Source organism: Pseudophryne corroboree, chromosome 8, assembly GCF_028390025.1.
Source record: "Pseudophryne corroboree isolate aPseCor3 chromosome 8, aPseCor3.hap2, whole genome shotgun sequence".
Classification (NCBI taxonomy): Eukaryota; Metazoa; Chordata; class Amphibia; order Anura; family Myobatrachidae; genus Pseudophryne; species Pseudophryne corroboree.
Genome location: NC_086451.1, coordinates 8,010,970 through 8,028,699, shown reverse-complemented (window position 1 = coordinate 8,028,699; position 17,730 = coordinate 8,010,970).

Genomic DNA, 17,730 nt, shown 5'->3' with positions numbered 1-17,730 from the left:
TCGTAATTACTGCGGGTCACCCGCATTAAATGCGGGCGCATGAGGATGGGACCTGCGTATGCGGGTCCTGTCGCTGTATTTGCGGTCGCATCGTGCTTGTGATGCGACCTTAATTAGCCCCATTGTGTATATACTATCCTGCGCGTCCTCAGCGACATCCTCCGTAAGACCTGCACGCAAGTCCGACGTGCGATATCACCAGCGAGGGCCAAACACGTCGTTTGTACAACTCCGAATTGCCCGTAATTGGTCATAGTCACATACACTCAGCTCAGATGTTACGGCAGTGCAAACATAGGGGGTCATTCCGAGTTGTTCGCTAGCAGATTTCGGTCGCAGCGCAGTGATCAGGCAAAAAAAGGCACTTCTGCGCATGCGTATGCGGCGCAATGCGCACGCGCGTCGTACTATTACAACGAACGATGTAGTATCACACAAGGTCTAGCGAAGCTTTTCAGCCGCACTGCTGGCCGCAGAGGAAGAGGGCGTTTCTGGGTGTCAACTGACCGCTTTCAGGGAGTGTGCGGAAAAACGCAGGCGTGCCATGGAAAACGCAGGCGTGGCTGGGCGAAACGCAGGGCGTGTTCGTGACGTCAAAACAGGAACTGAATAGTCTGAAGTGATCGCAAGCGCTGAGTAGGTCTGGAGCTACTCTGAAACTGCACAAAATTATTTTGTAGCCGCTCTGCGATCCTTTTTTCGTTCGCACTTCCCAGTGGGCGGCGGCTTAGCGTTTGCACGGCTGCTAAAAACTGCTAGCGAGCGAACAACTCGGAATAAAACCCATAATGCAATGTGCATCCACAAAAGTATTTTGTGGAACCCCTGAATCGTCTGCAGTCACATGAAGACTGGTCATTGAGAGTTAAAACTCTGCAGATCAAACCAGGAGAAATGAATTAGTGCTGAACTCTCTGCGTCTCTGTAGTAGTGCGGTGCTCACTGCCCCACAGATGTCCTTGTCTCCGTTCCCAGCTAATGAACACAGTGACTGACGTCTCAATAATGCAGGGACCCTGCTCCTGTCCACAAATTAAATCCCTCTTAGATGGGACATTTGCACAGATTTGGTTTTCCAGCAGAAATTGATAAATTGGATCTGCCCTGATAATGAGTGTTTTCCTCCGGTGCTGCGGCCGAGACAGCAAATCGCTTAGGCTGACAAACTTCAGGCGGTGATTCCATCTACGCATAAACACTTTATTTTCCTGCAGCCTCTGTTTTATTACGTTTTAAAGTTACGTGTTGAGAATGCCTAACGTAAGCTCATTAGAGTGGCAGAAAAGTTCTGTTATAAAAAAAAGGGCACCCCGCCAAATTTGTGTGTCCCCTAAATGCACAGACCTGGAAATGGAAACCTGTCTGCACCTGCATGTCATGGCTTTGCTAATATTACGTTACATGCACGTATTGGAAAGAGTAAAAAGTCACATCAAGTCCAACCTACTCCTACTATAGGACCAACTGACCTGCTATAGGACCAACCCACTTCTGCTATAGGACCAACTCACTTCTGCTATAGAACCAACCCACTTCTGCTATGGGACCAACCCACTTCTGCTATGGGACCAACCGTATAAAACCAACCCAGTTCTGCTATAGGACAACCTCTTCTGCTATGGGACCAACTCATTCCTGCAATAAGACCAACCCACTTCTGCTATGGGACCAACTGTATAATACCAACCCACTTCTGCTATAATACCAACCCACTTCTACTATAGGACCAACCCACTTCTGCTATAGGACCAATCCACTTCTACAATAATACCAACCCACTTCTGCTATAATACCAACCCAGTTCTGCTATAATACCAACCCACTTCTGCTATAGGACCAACCCACTTCTGCTATAGAACCAACCCACTTCTGCTATAATACCAACCCAGTTCTGCTATAAGACTATCCCAGTTCCACTATCGGACCAAGCCATTTCTATTATAGAATGAACCCCACTTCTACTATGGTAGAGGACCAACCTGCTTCTACTAAGAAAGCCAACCCACTTCTACTAAGGAGGCCAACCTACTCTACTGTGGGAGCAACCCACTTCTACTATGGGACCAACCTACTCAACTATGGGAGCAACCCACTTCTACTATGGGAGCAACCTACTGTACTATGGGACCAACCTATTCTACTATGGGAGCAACCCACTTCTACTATGGGAGCAACCCACTTCTACTATGGGTCCAACCTACTCTACTATGGGAGCAACCCACTTCTACTATGGGAGCAACCCACTTCTACTATGGGACTAACCTACTCTACTATGGGACCAACCTACTCTACTATGGGACCAACCTACTCTACTATGGGAGAAACCCACTTCTACTATGGGAGCAACCCACTTCTACTATGGGAGCAACTCACTTCTACTATGGGAGCAACCCACTTCTACTATGGGACCAACTTACTCTACTATGGGACCAACCTACTCTACTATGGGACCAACCCACTACTACTATGGGACCAACCTACTCTACTATGGGACCAACCTACTCTACTATGTGAGCAACCCACTTCTACTACTACTCTACTATGGGAGCAACCCACTTCTACTATGGGAGCAACCCACTTCTACTATGGGACTAACCTACTCTACTATGGGACCAACCTACTCTACTATGGGACCAACCTACTCTACTATGGGAGAAACCCACTTCTACTATGGGAGCAACCCACTTCTACTATGGGAGCAACTCACTTCTACTATGGGAGCAACCCACTTCTACTATGGGACCAACTTACTCTACTATGGGACCAACCTACTCTACTATGGGACCAACCCACTACTACTATGGGACCAACCTACTCTACTATGGGACCAACCTACTCTACTATGTGAGCAACCCACTTCTACTACTACTCTACTATGGGAGCAACCCACTTCTACTATGGGAGCAACCTACTCTACTATGGGACCAACCCACTTCTACTATGGGACCAACCTACTCTACTATGGGACCAACCTACTCTACTATGGGACCAACCCACTTCTACTACTACTCTACTATGGGAGCAACCCACTTCTACTATGGGAACAACCTACTCTACTATGGGTGCAACCTACTCTACTATGGGAGCAACCTACTCTACTATGGGTGCAACCTACTCTACTATGGGAACAACCTACTCTACTATGGGTGCAACCTACTCTACTATGGGAGCAACCCACTTCTACCATGGGAGCAACCCACTTCTACTATAGGCGCAACCTATTTCTACTATGGGATCAACCTACTCTACTATGAGAGCAACCCACTTCTACTTCTACTGTGGGAGCAACCTACTCTACTATGGGAGCAACCTACTCTAGAATAGGACCAACCCACTTCTATAAGACCAATCTCCTGCTTTTGGATGAGCCTACTTCTACTATAAGGCCAACTTCTGCTTTATAATGAACCTACTTCTACTATGGGACCCACCTACTACTGTTTTAGGACCATCCTACTTCTACTTCTACAATCCAACTTATTTCAGCTTTTCGGCCTAATTCAGACCTGATCGCTCGCTAGCTATATTTTGCAGCGCTGCGATCAGATAGTCGCCGCCTATAGGGGAGTGTATGTTCGCTTTGCAAGTGTGTGATCACATGTGCAGCCGAGCGGTACAAAAAAAGTTTTGTGCTGTTTCTGAGTTGCCCACAACTTACTCAGCCGCTGCGATCACTTCAGCCTGTCCGGGGCCGGAATTGACGTCAGACACTTGCTCTGCAAATGCCTGGACACGCCTGCGTTTTTCTAAACACTCCCAGAAAACGGTCACTTGCCACCCACAAACGCCTTCTTCCTGTCAATCTCCTTGCGATCGGCTGTGCAAATGGATTCTTCGTTAAATCCATCACTCCGCAATGATCCGCTTTGTACCCGTAAAACGCGCCTGCGCATTGCGGTGAATACGCATGCACAGTTCTGACCTGATCGCAGCGCAGTGAAAAAATCTAGCATGCGATCAGGTCTGAATTAGGCCCAGTGTCCATTATTGCGTGATAGGACTTTCCATTTGCCCATTACAGTAAAGGGTCACTATGATAACACAGCCATAACCCCACTTACGGCTTCCCTATTAGCTTTCAGTTCCACTGTTCAGGAGTGAACTCGCCCAGGCTTGTGCTCAGGGCCGTCTTAACAGCAGTGTAGGCCCCTGGGCACAGCAGTACACTGAGTTCCCTACCCATCCTCCAGCGGTAGGGGTGGGGGGTGCTGTCAGTGGCAGCTTTGATGTCCCACGGGTGGTAGGGGGTGTTTTATCTTCCGCTCAGCATGTAGGACCTGGAGCAGTAATTTCTGCTAATTACTCCTTTACTGCACAGATGGGGCTAAACTGTAGAAGGGGGCATTGGGATGAATGAAGGGGCCCCGCTACATGACTTCCAGGGTGGTAGGGGGTGTTTAATACATAGGGGAGGGGTGGATAGTGGAGTGGGCTTATTATTTATAATTTTCCGGTGGGAGGACAGCTTGCTTAACTGCAGATATATCAAGTTCCTGAAAATATATTTTTTAGCCTTGAATGGGATACAAAACTAGAGAGTCCGACCTTTCAGAAGGTTCTGAGGACTTGGAGATCAGAGTTCAGGAGCCAGAGCAATTCACCAACGAAAATCTAAAACTGCATATTAGGCGTGTGGAGCTGGAGCAGGGACCTGCTGCTGGAATGCTGATATCTCTGGTTCTGGGCATAGTAGAGACAAGCTGCCAGTGTCCATCGAAAGGGGAGAGTCCCAGCTTTTGGAGTATACCCTTAAAAAAACTCTTAAGACAGACAGAACCCGAGATATCTGGCTGTGAAGAGTAATTAACAGGCTTGGATGGGGACCACTGCTTTCAAGTCAGATATCTCCGGTTTCCCAGGGCCGATTTTAACAAATCTGGTACCCCTGGAAAGAGGGGACCCTCAGCTATCAGCCTTATACTCCTGGGGCCCTTGAGCAAGAGCCCATTGAGCCCATACGAAAAGACGGCTCTGCTTGTGCTCATCTGCAGATGCTGCTTCTTAACTAAAACAAAACACAGCCTTGTAGACAGAACTCCCTAGGTGTGACCAGTTTGTGCCACACGGGACCATTGGGGAAAGGACTTTCTCTTACGTCCTAGAGGATGCTGGGGACTCCGTAAGGACCATGGGGTATAGACGGGCTCCGCAGGAGACATGGGCACTTTAAGACCTTTAATGGGCGTGAACTGGCTCCTCCCTCTATGCCCCTCCTCCAGACTTCAGCTAGATTCTGTGCCCAGAGGAGACTGGTCACACACTAGGGGAGCTCTACCGAGTTTCTCTAGAAAATAGACTTTGTTAGGTTTTTTATGTTCAGGGAGAACTGCTGGCAGCAGACTCCCTGCTTCGTGGGACTGAGGGGAGAGAAGTAGACCCACTTTCCTGGACTGATAGGCTCTGCTTCTTAGGCTACTGGACACCATTAGCTCCAGAGGGTCTGAACACTGGTGTCGTCTAGCTGTTTGTTCCCGGAGCCGCGCCGCCGTCCTCCTCACAGAGCCGGAAGATAGAAGCCGGGTGAGTATAGGAAGAAAGAAGACTTCACAGGCGGCATAAGACATCAGAGCTTCGGAAGGTACCGCGCAGCGGTCGCGCTGCACGCCATTGCTCCCACACACACATGAGGCACTGCAAGGGTGCAGGGCGCAGGGGGGGCGCCCTGGCCAGCAAAGATTACCTTATAAAAACGACTGGCAAGCTATATACACTGCATTGCAGGGTATTTAAAACCCCCGCCAGTATAAATATTAGCAGGACCGAAGCCCGCCGTCGAGGGGGCAGGGCTTCGTCCCTCAGCTCTAACCAGCGCCATTTTCTCCACAGCTTGGCTGCAGAGACGCTCCTCCCGGACCCTGCCCTGATATCTATAAGTAACAGGGTGCAAAACGAGGGGGGCACAATATTTGGTGCCGATTTAATATATATATATTTTATATATAAAAACGCGCTATACAGGTCTGGGGTATTGTTATATTTCAGACTGTGGCGGCGTTGGGTGTGAGCTGGCAAACTTCCTCTCTGTCTCTCCAAAGGACCTCCTTGTGGGTCTGTCCCCTATAATTCAGTGTGTGTGGGGGTGTCAGTACGTGTATGTCGACATGTCTGAGGCGGAAGGCTATTCGAGGGAGGAAGAGGAGCAAAATGTGATAGTGACTGCGTCTGCACTGCTGATTGGGTAGACATGTGTTTTGAATGCAAGTGTGGCGTTATTGCATAAAAGATTGGACAAAGCTGAGTCTTAGAACCAAGCATGGAGTCAATCCATGGATATTGCTGTGTCTCAGAACCCATCATGGTCACAGAAACGTCCCTTTACCCAGATAGCAGACACTGATACCGACACGGATTCCGACTCCAGTGTCGACTATGATGAGGCGAGATTACACCCACGGGTGGCCAAGAGTATTCAGTACATGATTGTAGCAATAAGGGATGTATTACATATCACAGAGGACCCTTCTATCCCTGACACAAGGGTCTGTGTGTTTAAAGAGAAGAAACGTGAGGTAACGTTTCCCCCATCTCATGAACTGAACGCTCTATTTGAAAAGGCTTGGGAAACTCCAGACAAGAGGCTGCAGGTTCCCAAGAGAATTATTATGGCGTATCCTTTCCCCTCACAGGACAGGTTACGGTGGGAATCCTCTCCCTCGGTGGATAAAGCCTTGACGCGGTGTCACGGCGCCGCGGTCTTCATACTTACCTCTCCGGGCGCGCTGGGTCTCCGTGCGGCCGTCCTCGCTGGCGGGTCCCCGGCGTCCGGCGCTCCGTCTAGCAGGCCTCCACGTCCGACGTCCTCGGGAGCTGCGGGTGACGTTATCGGCCCATCCTCCAATCAGGCCCTGGCGGGAAGTTTAAATTCAGACGCCGGGCAGTGCTCCGGCGCCTGAGTATCATCGTTCAAACTGTACCTGTGATCTCTAGTGCTCCGTGCCTCCAGCACATCCGTGCCTCCAAGCACTTCCGTGCCTCCAAGCACCTCCGTGCCTCCAGCACATCCGTGCCTCCAGGCACCTCCGTGCCCCCAAGCACCTCCGTGCCTCCAAGCACTTCCGTGCCTCCAGCACCTCCGTGCCTCCAAGCACCTCCGTGCCTCCAACACCTCCGTGCCTCCAAGCACCTCCGTGCCTCCAGCACCTCCGTGCCTCCCAGCACCTTCGTGATTTACCAGCACCTGTCAAATTCTCTCTTTCAGGAGACCTTCAGCGTCCGCACGTGCCTCCTGTCCGCCGATCAGATCCTGCATGAGGAAGACTTACATCCGGCCATCTCTGCTGCGGCCCAGTTGCGGTTCCACTTCCCGGTCATCGGAAGAAACCCCGAGTCCACAACCTCCTCAAACCAGGTCAGTGATAGTATACTCAGGCCCCATGGACCCGGGGAATCGGAACACGGACTCAAGTGCCATCCAGGACCTGGCTTCCCGTGTACAAAGTCAGGAAGCGGCACAAGGTCAGGTGATGCAGTACCTCCAGGAGTTGTCCGGACGTCTGGATCAGATTCAGGCGTCTCTAGCCTCAGTAATTCCGGCACCAGTTCCGGTAGCTGCACCACTTGCCACCTCCAGCAATGTCCAACCATCGGCCGGTGCCACTCCGCGCCTTCAGCTGCCTACGCCATCCCGTTACAATGGGAATCCTAAGAATTGTCGTGGTTTCGTAAACCAATGCGAGGTACATTTCGAGCTACTAGCTCACAACTTTCCTACAGACCGGTCCAAGGTAGCATATATTATTTCTCTGCTGCAAGGATCTGCCTTGGACTGGGTGTCTCCATTATGGGAACGTTCTGATTCACTGGTTTCCAATTACTCCGAATTCATCACGTCTTTTCGACTAATTTTTGACGAGCCCGGCAGGATGACCTCGGCCTCTTCTGACTTACTCCGCATCTGTCAAGGCTCCCGATTCGTGGGTCAGTATGTGGTTCATTTCCAAACCATTGCCTCTGAACTTCGTTGGAATAATGAGGCTCTGAGAGCTGCTTTCTGGAACGGTCTTTCTGATCGCCTGAAGGACGAGTTGGTCACTCGAGAGCTTCCGGGTTCTTTAGAGGAATTGATCTCCCTCTGTGTCAAGGTAGATCTCCGGATGCAGGAACATGGAGGAGAACGTAGTCGATCGGATCGTTCTAGGTTCCGGCTTCCTCCTGCAAGGCAAGCGGTGGGTCCAAGTCCAGACGAACCCATGCAGATTAACCGATCCCGATTGTCCCCGGAGGAGCGGCAACGTCGTCATGAGGGTAAGCTCTGCCTGTACTGCGGAGCTGCGGGTCACTTCATCAAGTCCTGCAAATCCCGTCCGGGAAACGAGAAGGCCTAGCTTGTTCCGGAGGAGTCAAGTTGGGGGTTACGACCAAATCTTCTCCCACTTCGGACTGTTTGCTTCCTGTAACGTTAATCACCAAGGCCACTTCCAAGTCTTTTGAAGCCCTGTTGGACTCTGGAGCTGCGGGGAATTTCGTTTCTTCCCTCTGTGTTCAAAGCCTGAATTTGGAAGTACGGTCCATCGAACGGCCTATTTCCTTGACAGCCATCAATGGTACTAGGATATCCAAGGGTATCATAACAGAACGCACGGTTCCAGTTAAACTACAGGTCGGGGCTCTACATCAAGAATACTTGGAGTTCCTGGTGATCCCGGAAATGCATCACGATCTGGTTCTCGGAATACCTTGGCTCAAAAGTCACAATCCCCATATCGATTGGAAGACCGCACAGATTCGGTCTTGGGGTTCTTTTTGTCACGTTAACTGTCTCACCCCTGTTTGTCCGCTTCATGTTTCTTCTAAGGCGGAGGAGGAACCTATTCCAGAGGCATACCAAGAATTTAGAGATGTGTTTTCGGAAACAAGCAGCCGACCAGTTACCACCCCATAGAGCTTGGGACTGCCCCATTGACCTTATCCCTGGAAAAATGCCGCCTCGGGGTCGCATTTATCCTCTGTCTCTCCCAGAGACACAGGCTATGTCTGACTATATCAAAACCAATCTTCACAAGGGATTCATCCGCCCCTCTACTTCCCCGGCTGGAGCGGGCTTTTTCTTCGTGAAAAAAAAGGACGGAGGGTTAAGACCATGTATCGACTACCGCGGCTTAAATGATATTACCATCAAAAATAAATACCCCTTGCCTCTAATCACAGAGTTATTTGATAGAGTTCGTGGTGCCCATGTTTTTTCCAAGCTCGATTTGATGGGGGCCTATAACCTTATACACATCAGAGAGGGAGATGAATGGAAGACCGCCTTCAATACCCGGGATGGGCATTATGAGTACCTGGTGATGCCGTTCGGTCTTAGCAATGCTCCTGCTGTCTTCCAGGGATTCGTCAACGAAATATTCCGAGACATGTTATACCTAAGTGTCGTGGTGTATTTGGATGACATCCTGATTTTTTCAAAAGACCTTGCTGAACACAGATTACAAGTCAAAGAGGTACTCCGCCGTCTACGTGAGAATCATCTCTATGCCAAGATGTCCAAGTGTACATTTGAAGTAACATCAATACCGTTCCTCGGTTATATTATCTCGGGGAAGGAGCTTCGCATGGATCCGGAGAAACTCTCTGCCATTCGGGACTGGGCACAGCCACTCTCCTTGAAAGCAATACAAAGGTTCTGTTATGCACACCAGTGCCTGCAGGAAAGTACTGGTGTCAGAACTGTTATGCACTCCAGTGTCTGCAGGAATGTACTGGTGTTTGAACTGTTATGCAAAACAAATGGACTCACAGACAAACTGGGGAATATGACATAACGTACACAGAAGGTAATAGGGTAACAAAATACACACAAAGTGAACAGAGAAGCCCAGAGGCTAAGGAACTGGGTATCTCCCTTGTATTAGAACTGCACAGATGGAAAAAGCAAGATGTTGTGTTTTAATACGTAGAGAACCCGAAATGCTGTTGCTAAGGGCAACAGCAAAACCCTAAAGGGTTACCAACGGGTGTGGCAGTAAACTCCTTGGTCAGAGATGGAATGATAGACACAAGGAGAGTCTCCACAATCCTATTTCTCACTTGCAGTGCACAGGTTTTAGCTTACTGCCACTAAACTGACCCCTGACACCTAGCACAGTGAGACAGGATTAGACAGGCAAGTCTTAGAATACAGCCGCAAACTTGCTAAGTTCACAGAGTAGTAACAGAACCCCAGCAAGCTAAACGACTGACTCCAGTCTTACTGCTAGGTCTGGATTGGCAGAGTGTAATACCAAATCCCCAGGCCTATTTGCAGTAAGCAACAAACAAATACAAAGCTACACAGTACTGGCTAACTTTCATGAACTGACTAACCAACAAAGATTCAGCAGCATCTGCTTACCCTGAAAAGAGGCCTTATAAAGCAGGTGCTGTCCACGCCCCACTCAGACCTCACAGACTGTGAGCACAAAAACCAGCACCGGATCCCCTGCCGTGTACAGAGCCTATAACCACTGCACAGCAAAAGACCCGAACCGGAGTATCAGCTGCGCTCAGGTTACTCCACTAGCACTTGTCTCCCGGTTGCCATGACGACGTGGCAGCACAGGGCAGGAGACCCTAACAGTACCCCCCCTCTGACGAGGGGTCAAAGAACCCCTACCACCGGGTTTATCGGGGAACTGCGAGAAGAAAGAGCGTATCAGTCTGGGGGCATGAAGATCACAACTGCGCACCCACGACCGCTCCTCCGGGCCATACCCCTTCCAGTGCACCAAAAATGACAGCCGACCCCGAACCACCTTGGAGTCAAGAATCCTTTCAACAACAAACTCCCTCTGGCCACGTATCAGAAGAGGGGAAGGTCTTCCACTGGAAGAAGGATTACTAATCGCCCGTTTTAAAAGGGAACAATGAAATGTTTTATTGATACCCAAAGAACGGGGCAGATCTAACTGAAATGCCACCGGATTGATAACCCTGGTGATCTTATAAGGGCCGATGAACCGGGGCCCTAACTTATGAGATGGCTGTCTCAACTTCAAATTCTTGGTAGACAACCAGACGAAGTCTCCTAATTTGAAGCTGCAGGGTCTTTTCCGCTTATCAAAAACCCTTTTGGTCACTAATGACACAGACACAAGGGCTTTCTTCACTTTCCGCCAAATACCTCTAAGGACCGAAACCACAGAGGAACCACCAGGCGTGGAGTCCAGGGGGTCAAAAGAATTGGCCTTAGGATGATGCCCATACACACAAAGGAAGGGAGAGATCCCTGTAGCAGAGTGAGCCGCGTTGTTATAGGCAAACTCCGCCATGGACAGATGAGCAACCCAGTCAGTCTGACACTTGGAGACATAACACCTGAGGACCTGCTCCAAGGACTGGTTCACCCTTTCAGTCTGCCCATTAGACTGCGGATGGTAGCCTGACGACAAGCTGACAGAAATCTGGAGATCGGAACAAAATGCCCTCCAGAATTTGGCCACAAACTGGGATCCGCGGTCAGAGACCACATCAAGTGGCAACCCGTGGAGACGCACAACATGCAGCATAAATAATTCAGACAGGCGTCTGGCTGATGGCAGCCCAACCAGTGGAACGAAGTGCGCCATCTTCGAAAACCTGTCAACGACAACCCAGATGGCTGTCATCCCCGAGGATTTGGGCAAGTCTACCACAAAATCCATTGAAATGTGGGTCCATGGCTTAGAAGGGATAGAGAGTGGATGTAATGGGCCAACAGGAACCCCTCTAGGAGTCTTATTTCGGGCACAGATGTCACATGCCCGAACCCACTGATCCACATCCTTAGCCACCGAGGGCCACCACACCGCCCTAGATAGCAACTCCCGAGTTCTGGCAATACCCGGGTGACCTGCCGACTTCTTGGCATGGAATTCCAGGAACACTCGCTGTCTTAACCTAGGAGGCACAAACAAAAGACCTACCGGAAGGTCTGGAGGAGCCTGCTCCTGTGCTCTAAGGACTAATGATAAGAGGTCCTGGGTAATGCCCACTTTAATACATGATGGGGAAACAATGGGCAACGGCTCCTCGGTGGTCTCCTGGATTGGAGCAAAACTCCGCGAGAGCGCATCAGCCTTGATGTTTTTTGACCCAGGGCGATATGTTATCAAAAAATTAAAGCGAGCAAAAAACAAAGCCCATCGTGCCTGCCTGGCATTGAGACGCTTCGCTGACTCTAAATATGCCAGATTCTTATGGTCAGTGAGAATTGAGACCACAAACTTAGCCCCCTCAAGCCAGTGTCTCCACTCCTCGAGTGCATCCTTAATAGCCAACAATTCCCGGTTACCCACGTCATAATTCATCTCGGCAGGCGAAAATTTACGGGAAAAGTAAGCACACGGATGAAGGCGATTATCAGACACTCCCATCTGAGAAAGCACTGCCCCAATACCCATCTCAGAGGCATCCACCTCCACCACAAAAGGACGCTCTGGATCTGGGTGTCGCAGCACCTTGGCCGATACAAATGCCCTTTTGAGACGGGCAAAAGCCGCTTTAGCCTCACAAGACCAGTGAGCAACATCCGCCCCTTTCTTAGTGAGTGCCACCAAGGGCGCCACTATAGACGAAAATCCAGCGATAAATCGTCTATAAAAATTCGCAAAGCCCAGGAAACGCTGAAGCGCCTTCAAACTAGTGGGCTGCACCCAATCCAGGACTGCCTGTACCTTGGAACCCTCCATTTGGAAACCTTCTGGGGAGATAATATATCCTAGAAATGCGATTTGCTGAACTTCAAATTCGCACTTCTCCAGCTTCGCCCCAAGCCGGTGGTCTCTGAGTTTCTGGAGGACTAAGCGTACATGCTTCCGATGTTCCTCCAGGGAATGGGAGAAGATTAGGATGTCATCTAAGTATACAACTAAGAATCTATCCAAATATTCCCTGAGCACATCATTCATGAAATCCTGGAAGACTGCCGGGGCATTACAGAGCCCAAAAGGCATCACCAAATATTCATAATGCCCTGAGTGGGTATTAAAGGCAGTCTTCCATTCATCCCCCTCTCTTATTCGGATTAGATTGTACGCACCGCGTAGGTCAATCTTAGAAAAAATGGTGGCAGTACGAAGCTGGTCAAACAAGACCGAAATGAGAGGCAGTGGGTATGAGTTTTTAATCGTGATACGGTTCAATTCCCTGAAGTCGATGCAGGGTCGCAACGAACCGTCCTTTTTACCCACGAAGAAGAACCCCGACCCAACTGGAGACTGTGAAGGTCTGATAAATCCCTTAGCCAAGTTCTCCCAAAAGTACAGACAGTCACATAAAAGGACAATTTTTCAGAGTGTGTGGCTCCAATAAACAAAGAAATCTGGCTAGTGCAAGAGGTAATTTTACCTTGGGATAATGGTTCCCCGTTTAACCCACAAATCTCAATTTCCGATGCCAAGGGTACTAAGGGAACAGAGTGTTTCAGGGCGAATTGGCGGTCCATAAAAACCCCGTCGGCCCCACTGTCCACAAAGGCCTCAGTCTTGACAGTTTGACCGAGGATCTTCAAGGTCACCGGAATGATAAAAGTCTTCTTGGGAAATTCTGACTTCTGGCCTGACAGGATATTTCCCATCACCCTCAGGCCCTGAAGTTTTCCGGCTTTTCTGGGCATGATACTACCACATGACCTTTATTCCCACAGTACAAACACAACCCCTGCTGTCTCCTCCGCGTCTTCTCACGCGAGGAGAGGCGGGTAGCCCCAATCTGCATAGGCTCCTCAGAAAATTCCTCAGAGTCTGAGGTTCCCTTGGGAAGGAAGGAAATCTCAGTCTCCCTTTCAAGCCTACGCTCTCTCAGCCGTCTATCCACCCGGATGGATAACTGCATGAGCTGATCCAAGCTATCAGGCAAGGGATATTGTACCAGTTGGTCCTTTATCTGGTTAGAAAGACCTCTTCGGTACTGGTGTCTCAGGGCTGGGTCATTCCACTGGGTATCATGGGCCAACCTCCGAAACTCCGTACAGTAAACCTCAACTGGCCTTCGCCCTTGCTTAAGGATCGAAATCTGAGCCTCGGCTGAGGCCGTCTTGTCAGGGTCATCATACAACATGCCCAGTGCCGTAAAAAAAGCATCAACACTTTTAAGCGACGGACAGTCAGGCTGCAACCCATATGCCCAGACCTGTGGGTCTCCTTGTAGCAAGGAAATCACTATGCCCACCCGCTGAATCTCCGACCCAGAAGACTGAGGCCTAAGCCGGAAGTATAGCTTGCAGCTCTCCTTGAAACAAAAGAACTGCGAGCGATCTCCAGAAAAACGATCCGGGAGATTTACTTTCGGCTCCTTAACCCCTGCAGGTGCTGCTGCTGCGGGAGCTCCGCCAGCAGCCTGGGAGGTGTGCATTTTAATGGACAAATCATTAAATTGTCGAGTCAGGACCTGCACCTGATCGACCACCTGTTGCAACGTATTTTGAGGGGTATGCTCCATATTCCCAAAAAATTTCAACAGGAGTATTAGGCTGCTGAATATGTTATGCACACCAGTGCCTGCAGGAAAGTACTGGTGTCAGAACTGTTATGCACTCCAGTGTCTGCAGGAATGTACTGGTGTTTGAACTGTTATGCAAAACAAATGGACTCACAGACAAACTGGGGAATATGACATAACGTACACAGAAGGTAATAGGGTAACAAAATACACACAAAGTGAACAGAGAAGCCCAGAGGCTAAGGAACTGGGTATCTCCCTTGTATTAGAACTGCACAGATGGAAAAAGCAAGATGTTGTGTTTTAATACGTAGAGAACCCGAAATGCTGTTGCTAAGGGCAACAGCAAAACCCTAAAGGGTTACCAACGGGTGTGGCAGTAAACTCCTTGGTCAGAGATGGAATGATAGACACAAGGAGAGTCTCCACAATCCTATTTCTCACTTGCAGTGCACAGGTTTTAGCTTACTGCCACTAAACTGACCCCTGACACCTAGCACAGTGAGACAGGATTAGACAGGCAAGTCTTAGAATACAGCCGCAAACTTGCTAAGTTCACAGAGTAGTAACAGAACCCCAGCAAGCTAAACGACTGACTCCAGTCTTACTGCTAGGTCTGGATTGGCAGAGTGTAATACCAAATCCCCAGGCCTATTTGCAGTAAGCAACAAACAAATACAAAGCTACACAGTACTGGCTAACTTTCATGAACTGACTAACCAACAAAGATTCAGCAGCATCTGCTTACCCTGAAAAGAGGCCTTATAAAGCAGGTGCTGTCCACGCCCCACTCAGACCTCACAGACTGTGAGCACAAAAACCAGCACCGGATCCCCTGCCGTGCACAGAGCCTATAACCACTGCACAGCAAAAGACCCGAACCGGAGTATCAGCTGCGCTCAGGTTACTCCACTAGCACTTGTCTCCCGGTTGCCATGACGACGTGGCAGCACAGGGCAGGAGACCCTAACAGGTTCCTGGGTTTTGCGAACTATTATAGAAAGTTCATTAGAGGTTTCGCCACCATTGTTGCACCCATTACCGCCCTAACAAGAAAGGGTTCCAACCCGGGGTTGTGGTCTCCCGAAGCCATAGAGGCCTTTTCCCACTTGAAATCAGCTTTTATGTCCGCTCCAGTACTCCAACAACCAAATTTCGAGGAACCTTTCTTCCTAGAAGTCGACGCATCCTCGGTCGGAGTTGGGCCGTTCTCTCTCAGTATGCCTCAGATAAGAAATTACATCCGTGCGGCTTTCACTCTCGTAAATTCTCTCCAGCTGAACGGAATTACACTATTGGAGACCAGGAACTCTTGGCGATTAAATCTGCCTTGGAAGAGTGGAGATATCTCTTAGAGGGGGCCAAACATGTGATTACCATTTACACTGATCACAAAAATTTGTTGTATATCAAAACCGCACAGTGTTTGAATCCTCGCCAAGCTAGATGGGCACTCTTCTTCACTCGATTTTCTTTCATTATCAAATACCGAGCCGGGACTTTCAATACCAAAGCGGATGCACTGTCCCGTTCACAAACTCCCACAGATGATGAGGATTCCTTTGAACGGAGTTTAATTTTAAATCCAATTTCTGTCTCTGCTGCCTCGACTACTCCAGGTCCTCTTCCTGGAAGAATGTCCGTACCGGTCAAATTCCGGTCGAGGATACTTCAGTGGGCCCATATCTCCAAATTCTCCGGTCATCCCGGCGCCCAGAAGATGTACAAGTTTCTGCAAAGATCTTACTGGTGGGACTCCATGAGGAAGGATGTACAGGATTACGTTAATTCCTGTCCCCAGTGTACACAGCATAAATCTCCCCGTTTACCTCCTGCTGGGTTGCTTCGTCCTCTGTCCATTCCTATGAAACCCTGGACTCATATTTCCATGGACTTCATCACTGACTTGCCCCATTCCAAGGGTTGCAACACCGTTTGGGTAATCGTCGACCGTTTTTCGAAGATGGCACACTTCGTTCCTTTGACTGGTCTACCAACAGCCCCGAAACTAGCTCTACTGTTCATCCAAGAACATTTTCGATTGCATGGGTTGCCACAGGAAATAGTCTCTGATCGTGGGGTACAGTTCACCGCAAGGTTTTGGAAAGCCCTCTGTTCGACTCTACAGATTAAACTTAAGTTTTCCTCCGCTTATCATCCCCAAACGAATGGACAAACGGAACGAGTCAATCAAGATCTAGAGACTTTCCTCCGTCTTTATCTCTCCCCTTCACAGGACAACTGGGTGGAGTTGTTACCTTGGGCAGAGTTTGCCCATAATCATTCGTTTCATTCTTCCACTGGTGAATCTCCATTTTTCATCAACTATGGGTTCCATCCAAGTGTTCCAGAATTACTAAGCCTTCCGATGGAAGAGGTTCCAGCCGTAACGTCCACTCTACTACACTACAGACAAATTTGGAGTAAGGTTCATGCTAATCTTAAGAAGGTTTCAGTCCGGTACAAGTTCTTTGCGGATAAGAAACGGCGAGCCGCTCCACAATACAAGGTTGGCGACAGGGTATGGCTGTCCACACGTAATCTCCGGTTGAAGGTGCCCACCATGAAGTTTGCTCCAAGATTCATCGGTCCTTACCCTGTGCTACAAGTCCTGAATCCTGTGGTCTGCAAGCTGGGTTTACCTTCACACCTACGTATACCGAACTCCTTCCATGTTTCTCTTCTTCGTCCTCTCGTCCTTAATCGTTTCCATTCAAAGACCTCTAGCCCCACCCCAGTGGAGACTGAAACAGGAACAGACTTCGAGATCAAAAATATTCTAGACTCGCATTACCTTCACAAGAATCTGCAATATCTGGTGGAATGGAAAGGATATGGTCCTGAGGAGAGAAGTTGGATAAAGGCTTCTGAGGTCTCGGCTCCTCGACTAGTCCGGATCTTCCATGCTAGACATCCTACGAAGCCGGGAAAGTGTCCAGGGGCCACTCCTAGAGGAGGGGGTACTGTCACGGCACCGCGGTCTTCATACTTACCTCTCCGGGCGCGCTGGGTCTCCGTGCGGCCGTCCTCGCTGGCGGGTCCCTGGCGTCTGGCGCTCCGTCTAGCAGGCCTCCACGTCCGACGTCCTCGGGAGCTGCGGGTGACGTCATCGGCCCGTCCTCCAATCAGGCCCTGGCGGGAAGTTTAAATTCAGACGCCGGGCAGTGCTCCGGCGCCTGAGTATCATCGTTCAAACTGTACCTGTGATCTCCAGTGCTCCGTGCCTCCAGCACATCCGTGCCTCCAAGCACTTCCGTGCCTCCAAGCACTTCCGTGCCTCCAAGCACTTCCGTGCCTCCAGCACCTCCGTGCCTCCAAGCACCTCCGTGCCTCCAG